The sequence below is a fragment of the Siphateles boraxobius genome, unplaced genomic scaffold, assembly GCF_051911475.1.
Source record: "Siphateles boraxobius isolate OS27281-9 unplaced genomic scaffold, OSU_SipBor_1 86, whole genome shotgun sequence".
In the NCBI taxonomy this organism is placed as follows: Eukaryota; Metazoa; Chordata; class Actinopteri; order Cypriniformes; family Leuciscidae; genus Siphateles; species Siphateles boraxobius.
Genome location: NW_027509215.1, coordinates 6,181,259 through 6,205,792, shown reverse-complemented (window position 1 = coordinate 6,205,792; position 24,534 = coordinate 6,181,259). Strand labels below are relative to the sequence as shown.

General features: G+C 38.5%; 1 protein-coding gene and 1 pseudogene across 2 annotated transcripts in view; both read right to left on the bottom strand.

Annotated features, from left to right (window-relative positions):
- The window catches only part of LOC143731409 (CD48 antigen-like), a 33,489-nt gene that overhangs the window by 293 nt on the left and 8,662 nt on the right, over positions 1-24,534 (bottom strand). The gene's annotated exons all lie outside the window — the stretch shown is intronic.
- LOC143731146 (CD48 antigen-like) lies at positions 247-24,496 on the bottom strand (annotated as a pseudogene). Its single transcript, XR_013200710.1, has 5 exons — positions 24,338-24,496; positions 23,323-23,635; positions 22,728-22,979; positions 1,070-1,174; positions 247-302 (listed from the first exon to the last, which is right to left on the bottom strand). The product of XR_013200710.1 is annotated as a CD48 antigen-like (transcript).

Sequence of the window (24,534 nt, the reverse complement as noted above, 5' to 3'; positions counted from 1 at the left end):
ACAGGAAAACAAACATGCACGATACATTCAACGACTGACAAGAACAAAGGAAACACAAGGGCTATATATAAGTATATAGTATAAGAAAGGAGTAACAAGCTAACAAGACATAATCAACAGGGAATAGGCCTATTACAAAGGACTACCAAACTGGCACTCGGGACAGGAAGTAACACAAAAAGTCCTAACAAGACATATACAAGATATGATTTATTATCTGTGACGTCTGCAGGAATAGATATGAAGTCATTTGAATCTCACCTCAACATCATCGTATTCTGTATCATCGCTCTGTTTGGCACCTGAGAGGTCAGAATATGGAAATTTACTGCACAGATTACAGGTTTGTGTGGAAACATGTTTCTTTGCATTTGATTGCTGTCAGAAGTTTGATTTCTCTCATCTATCAGACTGACAGCCTACAAGTTTAATATTGACCAGAGTTCTGGATTCACTACACAACTCTTACTAATGATAAAAGGGCACATTTATTTGAATAGTTTCTGCAGAAGTTACAACACATTCTCATTCCCCCTCGCACATTTGGAAACTTAGCCAGGAACCCTTGGAGTCACTTTTTAAGGTACAGGTTCCCTTTTAGTGAATTTTTTCAATGTTCAGGGTATTCTACTGCTTTCAGTAAGATACACTGCAAGATACTTTCAATACACAGACACAATAGACATGGTTTTGCAATAAATACCTGTGGCCTTTATTTTCCTGTTAGGTGTTTTATATTGTTGAAAAGTGGTTAGGTTTAGAGTTATATTATTATTATTATAATTTCTACTTTTACAAATACATGCAACAAATTAAATGTATCTTGATCTGATATATACAAATGAAAAACAACTGAAGCAATGGAGGAATCTGCACATCAAAAAATGAATGGAAACCCTGTGAGTTAAAAAGTGACGCCAAATATTATTAGTGAATCTAATTTTTGGCTTTGTAACAATCAAGCATGTCTTGTTTGCTCTTAAACCTTTGTTTCAAAGAAACTATTTCAGTTATAAATGTGAGATCAGTTTTTCAGTATTTCTGTGATGGACATACCTTTAAGGTAAACAGTAGAGGACCAAAATAGAAAACACTATAACTCCTACAACAATCACTGTAATGATCAACATATTACCAAATAGTGAACTATGCCGGATTGGTCTTCTTTCATTCTCTAAAAAGCAAAAGATGAAGAACAGTATTAATCAGACTATAGTAAACTATACAGTCACTTAATTATATGTAATATTTAACATAAGTTTTAGTATTTATTTATTTAATAACGTGCCTCTTACAGTTTGTAAACCAAAAGTAGTTTGATTTGTGATAATAAAGACATGTAGATAATGCTCACAGAGAGAGTTATAAGGGCACAATGTGTCACTTTAGAGTGATTTATTGCCCCCCATAAAGCCCCTCCCCTCTCCGTTTATGACACCGTGGGGATTTCCCACGCTAGACCACGCCCCTTCCAGATTGGTCATGTGACCATGGGAATTCCCCAAAGGTACTCAACCCTCCCCTCCCTCCCACTTCCGGCCTGTACACCTGTGCATGGAATTTCTCCCCACGCTAACTCCTCCTCTTCCACCCCGTTTGGGAAATCACCGACGATCACTAGGGCTCAATGTAAAAATGTTCAAAATGATGAAAAAATATTAAAAACAATATATTTTCATTTTTTAAAGAAAATGTATAATCAAAGCCATAATCAGAGGTGAGATCAGTGTGTTTTATTTGAAAAGAGGTCTTTCACATTTACATTTGAATTTGTACTTTTCACAATCACATATAAAAATACATTAAAACAATGTGTATCATTAAAACACATACATTTTAAAAGCATGAGCTTCATACATGTTCTAGAATTAAAATTATATCACGCAAATAGTTTATTTTCTAACATTCTTTCACATTACCTAGTGTCTAAAGGTATTAAAAAACGTTGTACAAAGTTAAAATACACCTCTTTAGCGCTCATACATTTGTAAAATGTTCAAAACGTTAAAACATCAATTAAAAAGTTTAAATTGCATCTTCTTAAAGTTATCAAAATGTGTTAGTATTCAATTCAATTCAATTCAATTCAATTCAAATTTATTTGTATAGCGCTTTTCACAATACACATTGTCTCAAAGCAGCTTTACAGAAATTGCATTTCGGAAATGTACATAGAAAAATACAGTTAGTTAATCAAGTATTAATTTATGGCATAACATATCGCCGGCTTTGAGTCGTCTCTTCACAGGCGTCGAGTCGTCTCTTCACAGGCGTTGGGGCATCTGAAGTCTCCGTGAGAGGCTAGATACAAACTGGAGCTGACGAACGCTATTTACCTCGGGACTAGCGTCCCGAGATAACAGCAGAAAGGCAGATGGGAAATAATTAGCATAGCTGATGTTCATAATGTTAATGCATTCGAACTGATTCAGCAGTATCAAAGGTTAAGCATTAAGTGAATGCTTGGTTAAAGAGATGCGTCTTTAATCTAGTTTTAAACTGGGACAGCGAGTCTGAGTCTCGTACAATATCAGGAAGGCTATTCCAGAGTTTAGGAGCTAAATGCGAGAACGCCCTCCCTCCTTTAGTGGACTTAGATATCCTAGGAATGACCAGAAGCCTCGAATTTAGTGATCTTAAAGAGCGCGATGGATTGTATGGCGATAGAAGGTCTGTTAAATACACAGGAGCTAAACCATTTAGGGCTTTATAGGTCAGTAGGAATACTTTGTAATTGATACGTAACTTAATAGGTAACCAGTGTAGAGATGATAAAATAGGTGTTAAATGATCATATTTTCTTGATCTAGTAAGAACTCTAGCAGCTGCATTTTGCACTAACTGTAGCTTGTTGATTGAGGATGCAGGACAGCCAGCTAATAAAGCATTACAGTAATCTAGTCTCGAGGTCATGAATGCATGAACTAACTTTTCTGCATCAGAAACAGATAGCATGTTGCGTAGCTTAGCAATGTTTCTAAGGTGGAAAAAGGCTGTTCTTGTAATATATGAAATATGATTTTCGAAAGTCAAGTTGCGGTCTAGTATAACACCCAGGTCTTTTACTGTAGTGGATAAAGTAACAGGACATCCTATTAAAACATAGAAAGCAACATTTTAAAAATGATAATTACAAAAGATACATAAAAAAAAGTTGATCCATAAATCTTTTACCTTCACACAGTATTTGTAAAACTATTACATTTTACATAAAACATCTTTTTTAAAAACTGTTTCAAACACATCATATTTAAACTACATGTTTAAAATAGTATTAAAAAAGGCCTTTACGCGTTTACAATTCCGCTTGTTGAAAGAGAACCAAAACTCTTATTATACAGCTCCGCATTTCATACATTTGTAATACGTTAAAACATCATTGAATAAAAGTTTAAATTGCATTTTCTTAAAGTTATCAAAATGCGTTAGTATTAAAACAGAGAAAACAACATTTTAAAAATGTTAATTACAGAAAGATATATTTCATTAACTTTCGTACATTATTTGTAAAATGTTACATTTTAGATAAAACGTATTATTTTATTTTTTTTTAAAACATTAAAACAGGCTTACGTTCCTCCAAAGAGCGTGTAAGGCAATCTCCGGGGAGCACAATGAAAACACTTCCGGTTACTCAGGGGACCTGGCCAGAGCCATAAAGAGCCATCTCTATGCTTCTTCAGCTCTTGGATGTTAAACAACAAGGGGGTGAGATCATTTGAATTGTAGGTTTGTCAAAAGAAAAAACATCTGTATTTTAAAACAATGCTTATTCTTAAAAACATTGTGTCAGACGTATTTGGTAGCATTATTCTCGTTTTCATAGTGTATTAACTCCATATTTAACACAGACATTTGTAGAAATAAGAAAAGTGTATTTATAAAACAAAAATAATTGTTAGAACGATTTGTGTCTGTCATTGTGTCAGAACACAACAGGTATGAAGATGTTTGGTTCTGACTTAACTCAAGCTTTAATGAATGTATATCTCAGTGCTATAGAGATATACTTATAGAGATATATAATAGATAGAGGGATAGTCATAGATAGTCAAACATTCTCAAACAGAAAGACTATCACTTAAATTCTTAACCCATTTAATCCCACCGGTCACAATTGTGACCGCATCTTTTTTCTTATTTCTGGAAGCTCTAAAAATGTTGTTATTGACTTTGGGCAAGAAATTCAACTTTTAAATGACAAAATAGATTGTCTTGATTAAAATCTATTAATGTCATTTGATAGTGTGAAAGGTCACATGACCAGATCAGTTACTTCCTGCTTGCACATCTAGAAGAAGATGTCTTTCTCAGACTACTACAAAAAGTAGTATGTAAAACATCTCAATTAACAGATAGAACTATCATATTTTGTACATATATTCTTTAAAGGGTCTACTACTGATATATTTTGAAAATTATACTCCTGCATATATATTTTGCTCGTAAGACTTGTAAATTTGTTTACGGTCACAATTGTGACCGGTAGTATAACACAGTGCTTCAATTGAAACCACAGGTATTGGCTGGTATTGGCAGGTATTGGCAATCCTACACTGAACATATGCCACACCTGTGAGGGGGATGGATGATCTTGGCAAAGGAGAAAGGCTCACTAACACAGATTTAGACAGATTTGTGAACAATATTTGAGAGAAATAGGCCTTTTGTGTACATAGAAAAGGTCTTACATCTTTGAGTTCAGCTCATGAAAAATGGGGGCAAAAACAAAAGGGTTGGGTTTATAATTTTGTTCAGTGTAGTTATCAGTATCCCAGAAACTTTCAATGCGTTGGACTTTCTAGACGAACGTGACACCCCCCCCCCCCCAATTGAAAGTGACTGAGATAGTGATGGCTCAGATAGGGAGTACCATGGGTGAAACGCCCCATTTGCCAAGTAGACCATTGAATGGCAATGCAGAGGTGAACTAATCTGAAGGATTAGGCAGATGTTCATGAGAACCAATTGGTGTGCCCCACACATGACCACAAACAACCCTTTCTAGAATGTACGGCCCATCTTCAGTGCACTGAATGAGTGCACACACATCTCCCTGAAACTGGCCTAGGACAGGGCACAAGTGAAGTCATGGTCTAGACCATAGGGGTCTAGCTGAACAAGCAGAAGTTCCTCCAGGGTGTAACTTTGTACATGACAACCTTTTCACCTCACTAAGCCTCCTTCACGAAATGACAAAACAAGGTATTGGATGTCTTGGAATGAATTGTGTCAATAGGTCTAATTGAAGAATTTGTATGAATTCTGACTATGGTGTTTCCCACCGGTCACTATTGTGACTGTAAGGCGGGTGCCGAAAAGTCTGGGCCACCCCTGGTGGAAACAAAGACTCTCCTGAGAATTAACATTTGAACCCTCCCTTGCATAATGATATAACAGCAGCATCTGAAACACAGCACAATGCAACTCACACCTCACACCTTACTTGAACAATCTCCTGCTCACCTGAAACTCACTGAAAACCCATGAAATGTTAAATGTGTACAAATAAGTAACTATGCATGTTTGGTATCATTTAAAGTATCTCAGTGCGCCTGGTAAAATGGTCTCATTCTCCCAACCATAATGGAAAGCTAAAAGAAGTTACAAAATATGAGAAGTAATGTGTCCCTCTAAGGTGTTCCCTCCCCCAGATCCTCCATTCTGATCTCACAGTTGTGAGCCCCTCACTAGGGGACCAAATCTAATTATAATGACAGACATCACCATTTGGTAAGCAAATTTAATTATCTGGGTTTATAAGGAAAATGGGCAAAAGGTTCTGGGAGTCTGTAGGTTGACTGCCCACACAATCCCTGTGTGTAATTTTCATTGCAAGGTAATACTTTCTACAAATTCCTCGATTTCTGTTATGATATGATCAACTGATGATTTTATTCTCATGAATTGGATTTTGAATTATTGCTTCATTACCTGGTCAATAAATTGTAAATGTTTGATTCTACTCTGATTGACTCTTGAGTTTGTTCTCCCAAGGAGATTATCGGATTCGTATGCTCCCGCAATTCTGCGTCAGATTGGCGACGGCTAATACTTTGTCACTAGTTTAAGTGTACTTGCTTTGTAGAGACGGGGCATTCGATTAGGGGTAGCTAACATGCTGCCTGACCAGCCTAAATTTGGGTACGTCTATTTTACCTCTGTCTTAATTTAATGTAACTTTAGATAAGTGTACGTGAGAGATCACGGGCTTGGCCAGTCTAAACTATCATGAGGAAAGTATCGTTGGTCAACTCATACCTATAATAGGGCCAAAACCTCTACTAAAGTATAACTATTGAATTAAGTTCAAGTGTATGCAATTCAAGGGGACTAAAAGAAAAGTATCTCTGATTGTGTTTTGGGTGAATCCGACTGTCTGAGATATTAGTCAAAACCTCTGTTTAGTGACGAAACTGACGAGATTGTGATCGTGAGACCCTCAGAAGATGCGAGGACCTCTAAGCGGCATAGTTTCCTAATCTGAACGGGTAAAACATAATTAAAGAGTTTCAAAAGAATAATCAAATATTCGCTCACTTTTAATGATACCCAGATATCATTAAATCCTTTTCATTTATGGAGTGAAGGGGGTGGATTGGAATCCACTGCTGCTTCAATGTATATGTAATGATTGATTATAATTAGGGTATTAATCATTATTTTTCCTTCTAAATATCAAATGAGTTGAATGACTTCTCTGGAGATTTTACTTTATTTATATAAGTTACCAGTGTGATTACTGAAATGTTCTTTTCATGTATTCTTTAATGTCTGTATTTGATATCTGAATGCAGTGCTTGCTTATTTAACCCAGCTTCCAGAAATGAAATAGGGACTTGTTTTGTGTTTGAGAAAGGTCTTCAATGTGTTAAAACATATAGGGGTCATTGAAGCCAATAGTTTAAGGGGCCATTTCTTTGTTAAAGCCTTTCTTTCCAGTTAAGACTAAAGTTTAGTTATCCTTGAGAGAAAGAACGCATTATCTTGATATTTTGAGAGGACTCTCCTGTTTATAGTGAGAGCCTGGCCAAATCCAACCTTGGAAAAGCTGTGTGTCGGTGTGTGTGTTAGTCTTCTTGGTTACAGGTTAAGGAACCACTGGCATTATTGGAGATTGACTGAGTTGTTGTTCTGGACATGTTGGCGCCCAGCAACCCAAATCTGCGACCTGGAAGGTCATGACGTGCCTAACTTCAGCTGCATAATCGATGGAGATATGCTTCAGTCTATCTGTATATGTGTGGAAAATTACTGTGTTTATCTATTTCATAGCCAATGAGAATCATTCATCCTGTAAGCAATGACGTAGCTTAGACCTTGGAAATCGTATAACTGCTGTGATCTTTGTAACTGTAAGCGGGGCGGCCTACGAACTCCTGTGCGATTATTGAAGCTGACTTCTGCTGATGAAACTGCAAACTATCTTCAGTAAATATTTTCTTTAATTTTTTATAATTCTGACTCTGGGTCTTCATTCTTCATATCTGGTTCTGGGTCTTTAACTGTACACCCCTAACAGGAGTCAGATGAAATAACGAGTCAATACATATGAGAAAAATGTGTTCCATTTAATCTTGTTGTGTTGCGTAAAAGGAAAGACAGTAACCCGCAGAGACCTTCACCTGTATTAATTGGAAAACCTCATTGGACCAATAAACAGGCTTACATGACCGAGTATAAAACCTAATATTTCACTAACTTAACCAACGTAAAATCAAAAAAGGCATAATGTTTGAGTGTTAGGGAGGTCTAAGGAGTAAAAATAATGTACTCAAGTTAATGGTCATTTATTCCTATAAACACTGAATGTTGACAGCTCTCAAAGAAAAGTCTTCATCTAAATCACACATACAGTCTGAGAAACAAGATGTGAACAGTGTCACACTAAGTAAAATCTAACATATTGTTGATTGTGAATGGACCATTATCTGTTTATTTGGGATTAGAGAACATTAGCTCCTTAGCTCATATGTTTCTTTAATTTGTTGAGGTGTTAGTTAAAAAGGTATTAGTTAATAACAAACAAAGACTTTAAAGCAACATGGAACCATAATATTAATAGCCTATATAAAATACTGTATAGGCTAATTACATGTTGAAGCTCACAGTTTGAAAATGACTTCCAAAAAGTTTCTTTTAGTAAAGCTATGCCTGGATATTCCCAACACAAAGTTTTGCGTTTGTGGGTGAGTGAGACCTCTGAAAGATTACAACAATATGAGCTTTCTCGAACATTGCATGTTTGCACTATCCCTGAAACTTACTAATCAACATGCATTCCCTATATGTGGTTGTTAAACGCCTCAGGTAATTCATATGAAATGTAAGTTGGTCAGAAGAAAAAACATTTAAAATGTTAAATATAGGGATGTAACGATTCACTCATCTAACGATGCGATACGATTCACGATAATGGTGACAGGGATACGATTTTCTCACAATCTTTTTAACAAATGAGATTTAAGACAAAATATAAATGAAAAAGTGTCCATTTTATTATTTCTCAAACAAAATGCTGCACATTTGTATTTTAAAATATATTTGTCAAATAATAAAACTACATTAACGTGTTAAAAATGGACGCCCCCGGTATCGGGGGCAACGGGTCTTAAAAAAATTCCCTTCAAGGTTGTTTCAACTCAGTCTTTCTGTCTGTCTGGTCAAGAAGATGGACACTGGTACACTGAAAAAAATTTGGAGTAGGATTTACTTGAAAAAAGCTAGGCAACTTTTTCCACTCAGAAAATGCTAGTAAATTTACAAAGATTTTCCAAATAAAAACCTAAACATATTTATCAGTAGCTTTAATTAGAAATCTTTAAGTTAAAATTTACTTGGAATATGGAACTAAGTAAACTTTACTTAACCTAGTTAAGTGAAATTAACAAAGAAAATAAGTAATTTTAACTTGGCTAGTAAAAGGTTGATTAATATCGATTTAGTTGAAATTTCCTTTGCATTACATTTAACTCAAACAATTTTATTGAATTATACCAGTCATTTATAGTATGTGTTTTACTTAGAGTAGCCTATCTAAGTAATTTATACTTCATCATGTCAGATGTTAGGCATGATGTGTCATTTTGAGCAGAAAATTTACTCGAAATGTCACAAAATGGCAAGTTACTAATCCTGACAACAAAAGCAATGATAAAACGGTGTAAATACAGCTGGAAACCAGTGAAAAATGAACCTCATTAATTATGCAAGGTCCAGTGCATGATGGGAACCCCAGTATCAGAAAAGTTGAGTAATTTTTACTTAATTTTATTGAGTTGATATTTACGCTTTCATTTCTACTCGCTTGAATTAAGTACTGATATGGAATTTACTTAGGTTTTTTTTAATTCTTGCCTGAACTAACTTTTTCTTGTAAATTACATTGTTGTTTTTTTCAGTAGTATTTACCTTACCAGAAAATTTCTGTTTACAGTGTACCTTCGCTATGTAAAAGACTGTGTAAAATTAGTAGGGCCTACCTCATTGACAGGAGTTTTACATTGTAATAAAGGCAAGATTCTAATTTTGTTATAATTTGTATCATTACACTATAAGAGTTAAAAAAACAGAACACATTGAGAAAGAGATAAACCTTCCTGGTTGCCAAGGAAACACTGATGCATCTTGTGATCTCCGTGGCTCTCGTACTCAAAACGGAGGTGCTGGTGGCGCTTCTCACAGTGGTGATTATTATTAGTCTACGGTAAGTCAAAATGCCGCCTCCGATTTGAATGAGTCAACGTCAACATCTACGCTTGCCGTCGCGTCGCCATGTGTTTGACGGCGCGAGCACACCAGTCTATGACACACACTGGCGCGGCGCGAGCGGAGCGAAACGAGCGTTTTCAGTTCATTCCTGTGGAAGTTGAGTGCCCACACAAGCTCAAGTTCCATGAATGAAGGGGAAAAAAACCAAGTACTCCTCGCTGCAGACTGTAGCGCGGTGTCGTCACGTATCACGTCACGTTTGTACGTCACGTATGTGTTACCACGCATGCGCGTTACGCGGTGACGTCACGAGTCTTTAAAACGCATGCGCAAATTTGACATCATATTTTTAAAGAACATAATGTATTAAAAAAAATCTAAAGTTATAATGAAAGCAGCAAAAAGGAGTACAGAGCACATCCATAGTTTTAACTATGCCTGATCCAAGGTAAACTTATATGGAATTTCAAAGTATATATTGTGTATTATCTGTGTAGTATTTTATTTAAAGTTTATTTTCACATTCTGTTGCACTTCACTGTGTAAATTACTGTAAACATTAATGGCACCTTATATTTCTTATTTTAATCATTCCTCTGTAATAGTTAATAATTGTTTATTTTTGTGCATTATAAAACATTTATTCAAATAAAGTAGTTTGAAGTTAAACCAAATACACACAGTATATTGTCAATCTCTGTATCACATATTATGCATGCCAACTCAAAAAACCAAACTCATAACAGTGATAACCTTTATTTCAAAACAAAGATGATAATTGTGTAAAAGAAATATGCACACACACAGACACACACACACACACACACACACTACTCTGCTTAAATTCCCCTCCTTCATTGAAAAAACAACTGAGCAATAGCCCTCAACCTCCTTATCGGAATAAAATTCACGCAGGACTCTGCTTCTGCCATCACCTACCCAGGTGGGCAGTCCTTGTATATTGCAGTGCAAGCCCTGAGTCATTGAGTACGGCACCGGGAAACCTTGCTTATATTGTCTGGAAAATGCACTCCAGTTCACAACACCTAATTTAGATAAAATGCAGAAAAAACAATATTGAATCATTTTGAAGAAAGGCATTAACATAGTACATACTCAAAGAAATTTATTTTTCAAAATATTTTAAACATATTACAGGAAGATGTTAGACAAAGATATGTTTGAGTGTTATTGGCTTTGTCTGTAAAGTACCTAAGAGACTTACTTTGTTTATGAACAACATAAACTAGTTAAAAAAAGTTTGTCAAGACAAACTGAAAGTTTGAAATAGTTTTAAAAGCTTGAAGTAGTTTTCAAGCTGAACGTTTTGATATAAATGGATAGACAGACAGATAGATAGGAAGAACAGACAGATAGATGGATAGATTGTACAGACAGCACAGTGACAACACTGTAAAACTCCCTTGATTTTTAGACCCAGGTCTCAAACACCTTTATAAGAATAAGGTAAATTTCTTGAATAAATTGCAGGGAACTCAATACATTAATATGCTTTCTAAATGATAAAAACAAAAAACAAAAAAAACAAAGGAGAATCACAATTAGTTTTATTTTAGCAAAATACAAATGTTCAACTCCATTAGCCTACTTTTTAATTTATTTTACCACAAATTTATTTAACATAACTTACAGTACATGCACTGCATTCCGGAATGTAACTTTTATAGTATGATCTGATAATGGGGACAACACTTATTTTGCAATGCATGCAAAAATCAACTACATGACCTCATTAATGTAAGTCTTTCTGCTCTATTTGAAGACATCTTTCAAGCCTTAATCTGTTTAAAGGCGAATTAAGACTTTTACATATCATTTTAAGACTCGCTGAAACCCTGTCATTTTTAATGCAAATTTATATCATAAAACATGTCATAACTTTTTTTTTTAAATCTAAAACATTGATGCTCTATGACATCTCTTAGAATTAAAAGCCGTTAACACAAAAGCACAATTGTTAAAACAGCATAAATAAAGCTTATTGACTTACTGCCATCGAAATTCTCGCCGGAAGTGATTGAAACAAACTGCGTGCGCGCGCGTGCGCACATGCGTATTATATGACGATAGTCATACTTTGCGCATGCGTGGTAACACATACGTCACGTACATACGTGACGTAGAGACGTGACGTCACCGCGCTACAGTCTGCAGCGAGGGGTATCTCAAAAAAACACTCGCTAGCTTCGCGCCAGTGTGTGATCGCTGATATTGTGCCGGTAAAGTGATGTTCACAACTTAGGCTAGTCAGTAAACGCACCCTGCTGTTTAAAACGTGTATCGTGATTCGTTTAACATTTCAACCGACTTGAATCGTTACACAATTTTATCGATTTTCAACCGGTTGCGAGTGAATCGTTACATCCCTAGTTAAATACATTTAAAAAGTCTAAGTAAATACAATATGTTTGTCACAAACACATCTAAAACGCTTTTTACACGTGTGAGGAAACCCCCTCGCAACATTAATCAATTAATCACAGAAATAATGCATGTCATCAGACTGTTTTAAAGAAATAAAAGCAATAAATAAAAGGTAAATCTTTATTTTAAAAAAATAGACTTCTGCTTTAGCAACACACACATTTAGCCTATAAATGTTCAAAATCGTATACATGTTCAAAAACTTCTATTCCATACTTTGAAGCATCATGCTTTTAGGTCTGTAAAAATACATCATTTAAAAAAGAAAAAACTTTCTCTAACATTTATTAACATTTAACACTTTATACAGCTTTTTTTTTTTTTTAAGTTTTAAAAATGTGATAGTAAACTTTTCAAATATGTAAAAACCGAAAGTTTTCTTTAATTAAAAACAGCTTCTTCTGCGACATAATTTTATTTGTTATAAAACTGTAAAAAGTCCCCTTTGGAAATGGACTCTTCCAAACACCCCCGCCTCTGTTGGTGATTTGGACTGTTCAAAAACTTTCCGGGAAGTTGGAAAACGTCTCTGGTTACTCACGTAACCGTAGTTCCCTGAGAGGAGGGAACGAGACATTACGTATGGGGAAATCCATTTTCCTCGAATCATGAAGTCTGATAGAATAACTCTTTTGCTTGCAAATAGCCAATGGCGGTCCCGCCATCACCTGATTGGCTGACACTGCTCAATATAGGTGACGGCGGGCGCCAGAAACCTCAGAATCTTAGCTGAACGAGAGTAAGGAGACTGAGAGTCCCTCCCACACGGCAGGTTACGTAATGTCTCGTTCCCTCCTCTCATGGAACTACGGTTACGTGAGTAACCAGAGACGTTTCCTTATCGAGTCGGTCTCTCGACATTACGTATGGGGAACAATAAAACCCCCGCCGTGTGGGAGAAACCCCGCCCAGCTCTCAGGAACAGACACCGGACCTGGTTGAAACATCTATTGGCACCGAGCCAACTCGGGATCTGCACCAACGAAGGCCCCTCCCATCAAGCTAAGCACGCTGAACTGAATGGAGGGAGATTGCAGCAAGTGATTGGTGCTTAGGAAAATACTGCCGGCTATGAATGCGGACATAACAAAGGGCACAATATAGTGAACATGATAGCTATGCTAATAATAACTCGCACTGTCTGACGACGAGTCGAACCGTGGCTAGAGCGCGCGCCATCGGGGCAGTCTAGCCTAGTCCAACGACAGCTCAGCTTTCTCTCCCTGCACTGACAGACATGTGGTGCGAATGAAGGGATATTCAAGTTATAGAATCTCGCGAAGGTATTACGAGACGACCAACCTGCCGCGAAACAAATGTCTTGAATAGACATGCCTTTCGCCCACGCCCATGATGACGCCAAACTCCTAGTGGAGTGGGCGTGCACCCCTATAGGGAAACGGCTTCCCGTGAAGCATAAGCCAGCCAGTGCACAGCCTCCACTATCCAGTGAGATAGCCTCCGTTTCGACAGCGCGCCGCCTCTTAGCACCCGCGTAGCAGACGAAGAGCTGCTCTGAAGTTCGAAACTGGCTAGTTCTGTTCACATAAGCACGCAGGGCACGCATGGGGCACAAGCGTACTTCTGAGACTCTGAAACACTGACCTCATCCGGGCAAAATGCTGGAATTGCAACCACCTGGGCTCTGATGAATATACGCAGTAGATAATAGCCCCATAATAGCATAGCACCTCAGTAAACAACAAACACATAGCCGTAGCTACAACTGTGAGTAGACGAGTTAGCACAGAATAGCCAGTTGTACTGAAGGAAACGGGGCAACATAACAGCATAGCACATGTACGTAACAGCATCGGTCGCTGTAGTGCATCCATGCATGTACATAACGCAGCATAAGTCGCCGTAGCGACAGAACTGCGTAGAGACAGAAACTGAGATGTACAGTTCGATCAGGATGGCTAGCTGCACGGAAACGGGGCAGCATTACAGCATAACACATGGTAAATTGCACATCCGTGTACGAACATACATTCAGAAACTGTGAGTATGCACAGTAGATTAAGATAGCTAGTTTTGCACTGAAAGAAACAGAGCAACAAAATAGCAACACACGTCCTTATACGTTCATAAGTGCAGTGTAGTCGCTGTAGCGACAAACTGAATATGCGGTTAGATAGGATAGCTGGTTGTTGCACTGAATGATAGAGGGCAACATAACAGCATAACACATCAGTGTGCACATTTTAAACATCTGTGTGTATAATGCAGCTCAAGTTGCTGAAGCGACCGAAACTGCATGAATATGTGTACACAATGGTCCATTACATTGAAGGGCAGCATAACGCTTCAATATCTACACAGATGCAATGCATGTCGCCGTAGCGACGACTGAGACTATGCACAAGCATAGTAACATTTTTGTGTACAAAAAACACAGCGTCAGAGGCATAGCGACATCGACTGTGAATACGTAGTTAATCGGAATAGCCGGCTGCACTGAGGATACAGGGCAACATATAACGGCATAAATCATAGACACATATCAATGTACATAACACAGCGTCTGTGGCATCGCGCAACAACTGTGACTACACAGTAAAAGAGTAGCCAGTTGCACTGAAGGATACAGGGCAATATATAGCGGCGTAATAGTTACACATATCAGTGCGTTGTGTGTACACAGCGTCAGTTGCATCGTACAACAATTGTGAATACGTAGTGATCAGAATAGCCATTTGCACTGAAGGATAGGGCAAAATATGACGGCATAGATCATAACACATATCAGTGTGTAGTGTGCACAAACACAGCGTTAGTTGCATCGCACAACAACTATGAATACGCACTGCGTAGTAATCAGGATAGCCATTTGCACTGAATGACACAGGGCAATATATAATGGCATAAATCATTACACATAACAGAGTGCGGTGTGCACAAACACAGCGTCCGTTGCATCGCACGACAACTATGAATACGTAGTAATCAGAATAGCCATTTGCACTGAATGACACAGGGCAATATATAAGGCATAAATCATAACACATATCAGTGTGTAGTGTGCACAAACACAGCGTTAGTTGCATCGCACGACAACTATGAATACGCACTGCGTAGTAATCAGGATAGCAATTTGCACTGAATGACACAGGGCAATATATAATGGCATAAAACATTACACATAACAGAGTGCGGTGTGTACGTAACACAGCGTCAGATGCATCGCGCACGAACTGTGAATACGTAGTAATCAGAATAGCCATTTGCACTGAATGACACAGGGCAATGTATAAGGCATAAATCATTAAACATATCAGTGTGCAGTGTGTACAGCGTCAGTTGCATCGCACGACAACTGTGAATACGTACTGCGTAGTAATCAGAATAGCCATTCCACTGAAGGATACAGGGCAATATACAACGGCAAATTCATATAGTGTGCAGTGTGTACATAAACACAGTGTCAGTTGCATCGCGCAACAACTGTGAATACGTACTGCGTAGTAACCAGAATAGCCATTGCACTGAAGGATACAGGGCAATATACAACGGCAAATTCATATAGTGTGCAGTGTGTACATAAACACAGTGTCAGTTGCATCGCGCAACAACTGTGAATACGTACTGCGTAGTAACCAGAATAGCCATTGCACTGAAGGATACAGGGCAATATACAACGGCAAATTCATATAGTGTGCAGTGTGTACATAAACACAGTGTCAGTTGCATCGCGCAACAACTGTGAATACGTACTGCGTAGTAACCAGAATAGCCATTGCACTGAAGGACACAGGGCAATATATGGCATAAATCATTTCACACAACAGTGTGTAGTGAGTACGTAACACAGCGTCAGTTGCATCGCGCAACAACTGTGAATACGTACTGCGTAGTAACCAGAATAGCCATTGCACTGAAGGACACAGGGCAATATATGGCATAAATCATTACACAACAGTGTGTAGTGAGTACGTGACGCAGCGTCAGTTACATCGCGCAACAACTGTGAATACTTACGGTGTAGTAATCAGAATAGCCATTGCACTGAAGGACACAGGGCAATATATAATGGCATAAATCCTTACACATAACAGTGTGTAGTGAGTACGTAACACAGCGTCGGTTGCATCGCACAACAACTGTGAACACGTACTTGCAGTAATCAGAATAGCCATTGCACTGAAGGACACAGGGCAATATATAATGGCATAAATCCTTACACATAACAGTGTGGTGTGTACGTAACACAGCGTCAGTTGCATCGCGCACCAACTGTGAACACGTACTTGCAGTAGTCAGAATAGCCATTGCACTGAAGGACACAGGGCAATATATAATGGCATAAATCCTTACACATAACAGTGTGGTGTGTACGTAACACAGCGTCAGTTGCATCGCGCAACAACTGTGAACACGTACTTGCAGTAAACAGAATAGCCATTGCACTGAAGGACACAGGGCAATATATAATGGCATAAATCCTTACACATAACAGTGTGGTGTGTACGTAACACAGCGTCAGTTGCATCGCGCAACAACTGTGAATACACACTGTGTAGTAATCAGAATCGCAATACAGGGCAATGAATGCTGCGGCGGGGGCTGGGCGCCAGCCACCGGGAAAGCATTGACTGCTATATGAAATGGTATAGCTCGTCCGCGGCATCATGCACGGGGACATAGATAGCCATCTCCTCGGGTTTCCCCGAGCTTCCGCTCTGCGATGCGTCTCCCGTCTATGAGGCGGGTAATAATGTTGGGGAGAGAAGCTCTTTTGCTGAGACATGTAATGTACCTTGTTATTGAAACAGAACACAGCGGTTTCAGAAACAACACATTCTCGTCGAACTCTGGGCGGGAACACGCCCTCTTCGCACCGGTCCAACGAACACGTCCCGCGCTCTTTCCTCCCTGACACGCACACCAGGAGCGCTGTTTTTTTTTATTTTTATTTTTTTTATCGACTTCCTGAACTGCCTCTCGCTTCAGCTTTACGGCCCGCGCCGAGGCCACCTTTCCGACGGCAGCTCCTTGAGCGCTGTCCACTCCAGCACCATATCTGCCACCGCCTCAGTGAGAATGGCCATAAGCTCCGCATCCAAAGAGGCGAGGGCGCCTTCAGACGGAGACTCGGACTATTGGCGTCGTCATCGTCGTAACCGAACGAGATAATTCCCGTGCTTTCTCAAGAGGGCGGTAAATGGCCTCAGGAGTAACTCACGGGCTCTGCCACGTGAGGATGGCGTGGACCTTGGGCCGACGTCAGCGCCTCAACAGAACCCGCGAATGGAGATCTCTGCCGTCTCCCGGTCCGCGGCTCGACGGCGGCAGACTGGGGAGAGGCAGGAGACACTAGGTCGTCGCTACGTGTAACGGCCAGCCTTGCACGAAGGATCTGATGGGAAGCTCCTCACAGGCGGGACATCCCGATCCCTCGAGTGCCGCCTCTGCGTGGTCCCGACCCAGGCACAGCACACAAGTTGTGTGCGTCCGGGGATTCAATGGGTCCACCACACGGGCGACAAAGAGACATAATATAATCCACCGGAACGCGAGAGGGGAATTAAAACTCCTTAATATACTCCGCTCTGAATGCGTACATCAACGGTGAAAACAGACTCGAGTGAAGAAAAAAGATTCAGAGGTTTCTGGCGCCCGCCGTCACCTATATTGAGCAGTGTCAGCCAATCAGGTGATGGCGGGACCGCCATTGGCTATTTGCAAGCAAAAGAGTTATTCTATCAGACTTCATGATTCGAGGAAAATGGATTTCCCATACGTAATGTCGAGAGACCGACTCGATAAGGGAACATCTAATGGAGAGAGAATGTGCAGATGTGCTGGTTCAATGTAAGTTAAAATCAAGTGTTGTCAACTAAGGATTTTGAGGAGAATGTGTGTGCGTGCAACTAATTGTAAACACATTTGCATATTTTATTGTATAATTCGATTAGAACGAAGATCGCTATCGAGGCATTCCGCCTAAATGTTTACACCATGTTATTACTTAGATGTCACATGATCCTCCCGTGTTATTTATCTGTAGGTTACAGTATGTAATGTTATGTCGTGTAGACTTCGACCGTGTATCATGGAACATGTACGGGCATGTTTGTCCGTTTCGAAAGGCCATTTTTAACTTTTCTGCCTCGGGAGTAAGTGAATGGATAAGTTACAGGACGTTCGGTTAAAACAATATAATGTTTCGGCATAGTCATCTACTTTTCACCCTCTCGGCTTCACTGCACGATGTATTATAATCCTCTGGGTAACGTTATTAACGTGGTACGCGAGCAGTCTGTATCCCCATTTGTTAATCCGCTTGTTAATCCATGTGTTTATATGAAAAGAGAAGCTCTGTGAAAGCCAAATCGGGGGTCCTCTGTTGTATTCCATGTTATCTTTCATCGTTATCCACATTGATCAATCAAATGAAAACCATATTCCACATGTTCCGTAGGTTCGTGAAGAAACTCCATGTATTTTTCGCGGAGCTAGAATCAAATCCTTCCATAGAAGTAGCAGTTGTAGCTGAATAGTTATCTGCTAGCTAAAATCACAAGTGAGTGCACGTGGAGTTTGTGGCTTTTTAAACAGGCCGCTGCAGGGTAATCATTCATGCTTTATGATTCATGCTTCACTGGTAAATTTGGAGATTTGCTATGAACTTGCCACCTCGGATCACATACCAATTGCTGCTCTGTTAGATGTTGAGAATGTTCCTCTGTTGTCCAGAAATAATAATGTAGCTTCCTCAAGTAAACTGTGCTGGGCAAAGCTGAGTAAAGAGGAGGTGGCTGAATATTCATTGCGAACTGAACGTTTTTTAAATAATATCGCTATGCCCCATGAGCCAGTAGCACCTCAATGCAGTACATGAGATCCACGGGGAGGAGTCGGATCAAGATCCAAGGGGTGGAGATGGGTAGGATTAGGGTTGGGTTTAGGGATGAGGGGTGTGTTTAGGGATCAGGGGGCGGAGTTGGCTAGGTTTAGGTGTATGTAAGGTGGGAGGAGTTGGATCTGGATCCGACTCCTCCCCGTGGATTTCATGTTCCGCAGTGAGAACCATCTCCCATGAGGCCCTAATGTGCTCAGATGTCAATTGTAAGGATGTGCAACATGTTGAAAAACTCTGTGCCATGTATGATAGTATTGCGAAATGTTTAAATGCTGCCAGTGAACCCTTTTGTAAAACGAAATGTAAGGTACTTAACATCAGACCTGGGTGGAATGAGTTTGTGGCTGGGTATTATGATGAGGCAAGAGAGGCCTTTAGACTCTGGTCAGAGGCAGGTAAGCCTAGACATGGGGTACTGCTTGATATGTAAAAACAGACAAATGCTAGAGTTAAGTATGGACTTCGTTTTATTAAGAAAAATGAAAATACAATGAGAGCAGACTCGCTGGCCAGAAAGTTACAGAACAACAACCTCACTGACTTTTGGCAAGAGGTCAAAGTAATGAATAACAATAAGACTTCCTTACCGGCTGATATTGAAGGTATTAGTAGCCCAGAAAAAATAGCTGAGCTTTGGCGAGAGCACTACTTTGAATTGTTTAATTGTGTTAAAAGTAACACAGTTAGACTCAATCATGAACATATTGATTTCTCGGCAGATATGATAATTAGGGCAGCAGATATTTATGATGCCATCAATATGTTGGAGAACAACAAAGCCTGTGGTATGGATTGCATTACTGCAGAACATCTAAAATATGCCAGACATAGGCTCTGCCCATTGTTGTCTATGTGCTTTAATGATTGTCTGGTTCATGGTGTCCTGCCTAATACTTTTATGTCTGTAATGTTATTGCCTGTGCTTAAAGATAAGGCTGGTAAGCTCAACAGTATTGACAACTATCGACCAATTGCATTGGCCAATATCTTGTCTAAGGTACTGGAGAGAATACTGCTAACAAAGCTAGAAATGTATGTCCTTACTTCTGACAATCAGTTTGGGTTTAAGAGAAGGCATGGAACTGATTTGTGTATCTATGCTCTTAAAGAGATTGTGTCCAGGTACACGAGCCTGAATTCATCTATGTTTTTATGTTTTATTGATGCGTCAAAGGCATTTGATAGAATCAATCATGAACGATTGTTTTTAAAACTGTTAGATAGAGGTGCCCCTAAATTTTTAGTGAGAATTTTAGTGTTTTGATATGCCCATCAAATGTTTCAGGTTAAATGGGACAATGTTGTATCTGCTCCTTTTCATGTTAGCAATGGAGTGAGACAAAGTGGTATTATTTCTCCTATTTTATTCAATGTCTATATGGATGAATTATCAAACCAGTTAAATAGGCTAAAAACTGGCTGTCTTGTGGATCATCTTATGTATGCAGATGACTTGGTCCTGCTCTGTCCATATAGTGCTGGGCTGCAGCAGTTGCTGAAGGTGTGCTCTCAGTATGGCCTTGATTATGATATAAAGTATAACGCTAAAAAAAGCCACATAATGGTAGTTAGAAGTGATAAGGACAAGAAATCAACTTTTCCGACTTTTTATCTGTCAGACAACCCTCTTTCTGTGTGTGAGGAAGCTACATATTTAGGTCATGTTATATCCAATGACTGGACGGATGACAAAGATCTATACCGTCAACGCTGTAAAATTTATTGTCAAGCTAACATGCTTATAAGGAGGTTTTCAATGTGCTCTGATAATGTGAAGTGCTCTTTGTTTAGAACCTACATCACACCGCTATATACTGCTCAATTGTGGTCTAATTATAAGAAAAAGAGTATGCAGAGGCTCAAGGTAGAATACAATGATGCGATGAGATTGCTGCATCATGTCCCTAGGTGGCATAGTGTCAGTCATTTGTTCGTGTCTAATAGAGTGCATACTTGGGAGGCGCTCTTGAGACAACTGATGTTTGGTTTTCCGGGTCGTCTGGACAATTCAGTAAATAGTATAATTGAGGCCCTAGTCAATCCTCTTAAAAGCTGTTATAGACATATATTTCGAGGTTAAGACGACATTGGTGCAATAGCCTGTATCTCCTATAGAATTTTTAATGTATTTTTGTATCTCCTTTCTATGCTGTGTTATATTGACTTGTGTCTGCAATAAAGTTTATACTAATCGTCATCGTAAGCGTCAGTCGCAGCTGTCCCATGAGACATAAGAACGTGGGTGTGTGCACGCATGGGTGCTGTATGCACTTTTCCCCACGCTCCATCTGTGGACGTGTGGAGGTGTGTCGTACGTGGGAACTCTGTGTTCTATTTCCCACGCTCCAGGTGCGGAGGTGTGTCGCGGGAGGAGTCTGCGTGTGGCTACTGTGCAGACCCTCCTGTAGCCATTTCATTGTGCTCCCCGGAGATTGCCTTACACGGTCTTTGGAGAAACGTAAGCCTGTTTTAATGTTTTAAAAAAATATATATATGTTTTATCTAAAATGTAACATTTTACAAATAATGTACGAAAGTTAATGAAATATATCTTTCTGTAATTAACATTTTTAAAATGTTGTTTTCTCTGTTTTAATACTAACACATTTTGATAACTTTAAGAAAATGCAATTTAAACTTTTATTCAATGATGTTTTAACGTATTACAAATGCATGAAATGCGGAGCTGTATAATAAGAGTTTTGGTTCTCTTTCAACAAGCGGAATTGTAAACGCGTAAAGGCCTTTTTAAATACTATTTTAAACATGTAGTTTAAATATGATGTGTTTGAAACAGTTTTTAAAAAATATGTTTTATGTAAAATGTAATAGTTTTACAAATACTGTGTGAAGGTAAAAGATTTATGGATCAACTTTTTTTTAATGTATCTTTTGTAATTATCATTTTTAAAATGTTGTTTTCTATGTTTTAATACTAACACATTTTGATAACTTTAAGAAAATGCAATTTAAACTTTTTAATTGATGTTTTAACGTTTTGAACATTTTACAAATGTATGAGCGCTAAAGAGGTGTTTTTTAACTTTGTACAACTTTTTTTAATACCTTTAAACACTAGGTAATTGTGAAAGTATGTTAGAAAATAAACTATTTGCGTGATATAATTTTAATTCTAGAACATGTATGAAGCTCATGCTTTTAAAATGTATGTGTTTTAATGATACACATTGTTTTAATGTATTTTTATATGTGATTGTGAAAAGTACAACTTCAAATGTAAATGTGAAAGACCTCTTTTCAAATAAAACACACTGATCTCACCTCTGATTATGGCTTTTATTATACATTTTCTTTAAAAAATGAAAATATATTGTTTTTAATGTTTTTTCATCATTTTGAACATTTTTACATTGAGCCCTAGTGATCGTCGGTGATTTTCCACGCTTAATCTGTTCAGACCAAACGGGGTGGAAGAGGAGGAGTTAGCGTGGGGAGAAATTCCATGCACAGGTGTACAGACCGGAAGTGGGAGGGAGGGGAGGGTTGATACCTTTGGGGAATTCCCATGGTCACGTGACCAATCTGGAAGGGGCGTGGTCTAGCGTGGGAAATTCCCACGGTGTCATAAACGGAGAGGGGAGGGGCTTTATGGGGGGCAATAAATCAATCTAAAGTGACACATTGTGCCCTTATAACTCTCTCTCTGCTCACTGTATGTACACACACATGTATTTAATATGATATTTACCTCCACAGAGCTGTTTGATGTTAATAATGTCTTTTTTGCTGCTAACTGAGTTGCTATGATTACAGATGATGGATTCCTCACTGCAGTGCAGGGTTAGAGTGTTGATTTGTGATGTCACTTCCTGTGCAGAGCAACTGTTAGTTAAAAAGCTAGAGTTTATCATGAGGTCATGCGCTCTGCATGTGAAGGTCACAGTACAGGAGTCACTGCTGGAGTTTGAGTTTACGGTCAGAACAGGATCCTCCACAGCGTCTGAAACACATTTACTCCAAGATCAGAATCACACTCACAATTTAACAGAAGAAAAAAGTTTAAACATTAATTCATGTTGTATAAATATCACAGCAAAGATGCAGTATAAATGTACATTCAAATCTAAAGACAACATAAAGAATAAACACGACCCAACAATATTTCTTTAACCACATTTATCTGTGTTCTTTATTTAAAACGTCAGAGTAAAAATAAAATTAATAAACTGATGAATAAGAAGAAGTGCCACAAGCTTAAATGTGCACACTATATAAAAGAGAGAAATTAAACATATATTACTCGAATTGTCTTTTATGCAGGAACACAATGAAATGAGACTCACCTATAACAGAAACTCTGTATGTAACAATATCCTTGTTTAAATCTATCTCCATTTGTCTTCGCTGTATAGAGTCCACTGTCTGTCTTCTGCATGTTCTTCAGTGTGAGAGAGAAGGTTTCATCATTGAAATCCACTCTGTCCTTGTAGGAAGAGTGAAGTTTTACTTCTTTAGTTCCACTTATATATTTAACTATATTCTCTGATTTATCATTTCTCCAGGATAAAAGATCAAACTCTGGTAGTTTCTGTGTCTGTATATCCAGTTGAACAGAATCTCCCGTCTGCACAAACACAGAGATCTCAGCACTGAACCCTGAGGAGAGAGAAACACACATTTGGACCCATTTTACACCTCCATCTTACTCCATCATCAACTCTCACTTCCTGTATTTTAGATAAATAAATAAATCATAAGGCTGATTGGTTCAGTAATTTGTTAGGGCTGTGCTCACAGTAATATAAATGTGGTATAAAGACACCAGACAGAAGTCTGATTACTGTAATGCAGCATTAAGACCTGGCTTGGTCAAGGACATGGACCAACTGTCATATACTGTATGTTTTATTATTCTTACATCATCATCAGCTGACTGAATTTCATTAAGCATTTCAGAGTGAGGCTCAATCCATGAACATAAAATACTTGTTTCTATGATGCATGGTTCATGAAATATAACTAAAATATTTCTAAGTAACTGTATAACTTTAGGGGCTTTAAAGCATCAGCATCACTTTGTGTTTTAACCCCTGAAAAACTGGTGTATGTAAACAGATATAGATTTGTTTTTCAATCCCTAATGTAACAGAAATGATTCTTTTACACTAGTGTTAGTAAAGTTAGAGACGAGTCACTCTAGTTAGTGCTTTAGTTTCTCATCAGGAGCAGATCCTGTTCATCAGATGCAGAACTATAGCAGACTAAACATAATGCTTTATATAAGCGACATTATAGATAAAGCACTAGAGAACAAGACATTTCAGTTATTTACACACATTTAATAACTGAGTGTATTACCTGTGTTACAGATGAGGAGAAGAATGAAGGATGCAAGCAGACGATCTACTGCCATTGTAACAAACGTCAAGATGGCTGAAGTTGTATTTAAAACAGGAAGTTGAATATGTGTGAAGTGACGCTCATGTTATAACTCTCTCACCAGCTCAGTTTTTGTCATGATCCTCGGCTGGACAATTATTAGTTTAGTTATATCA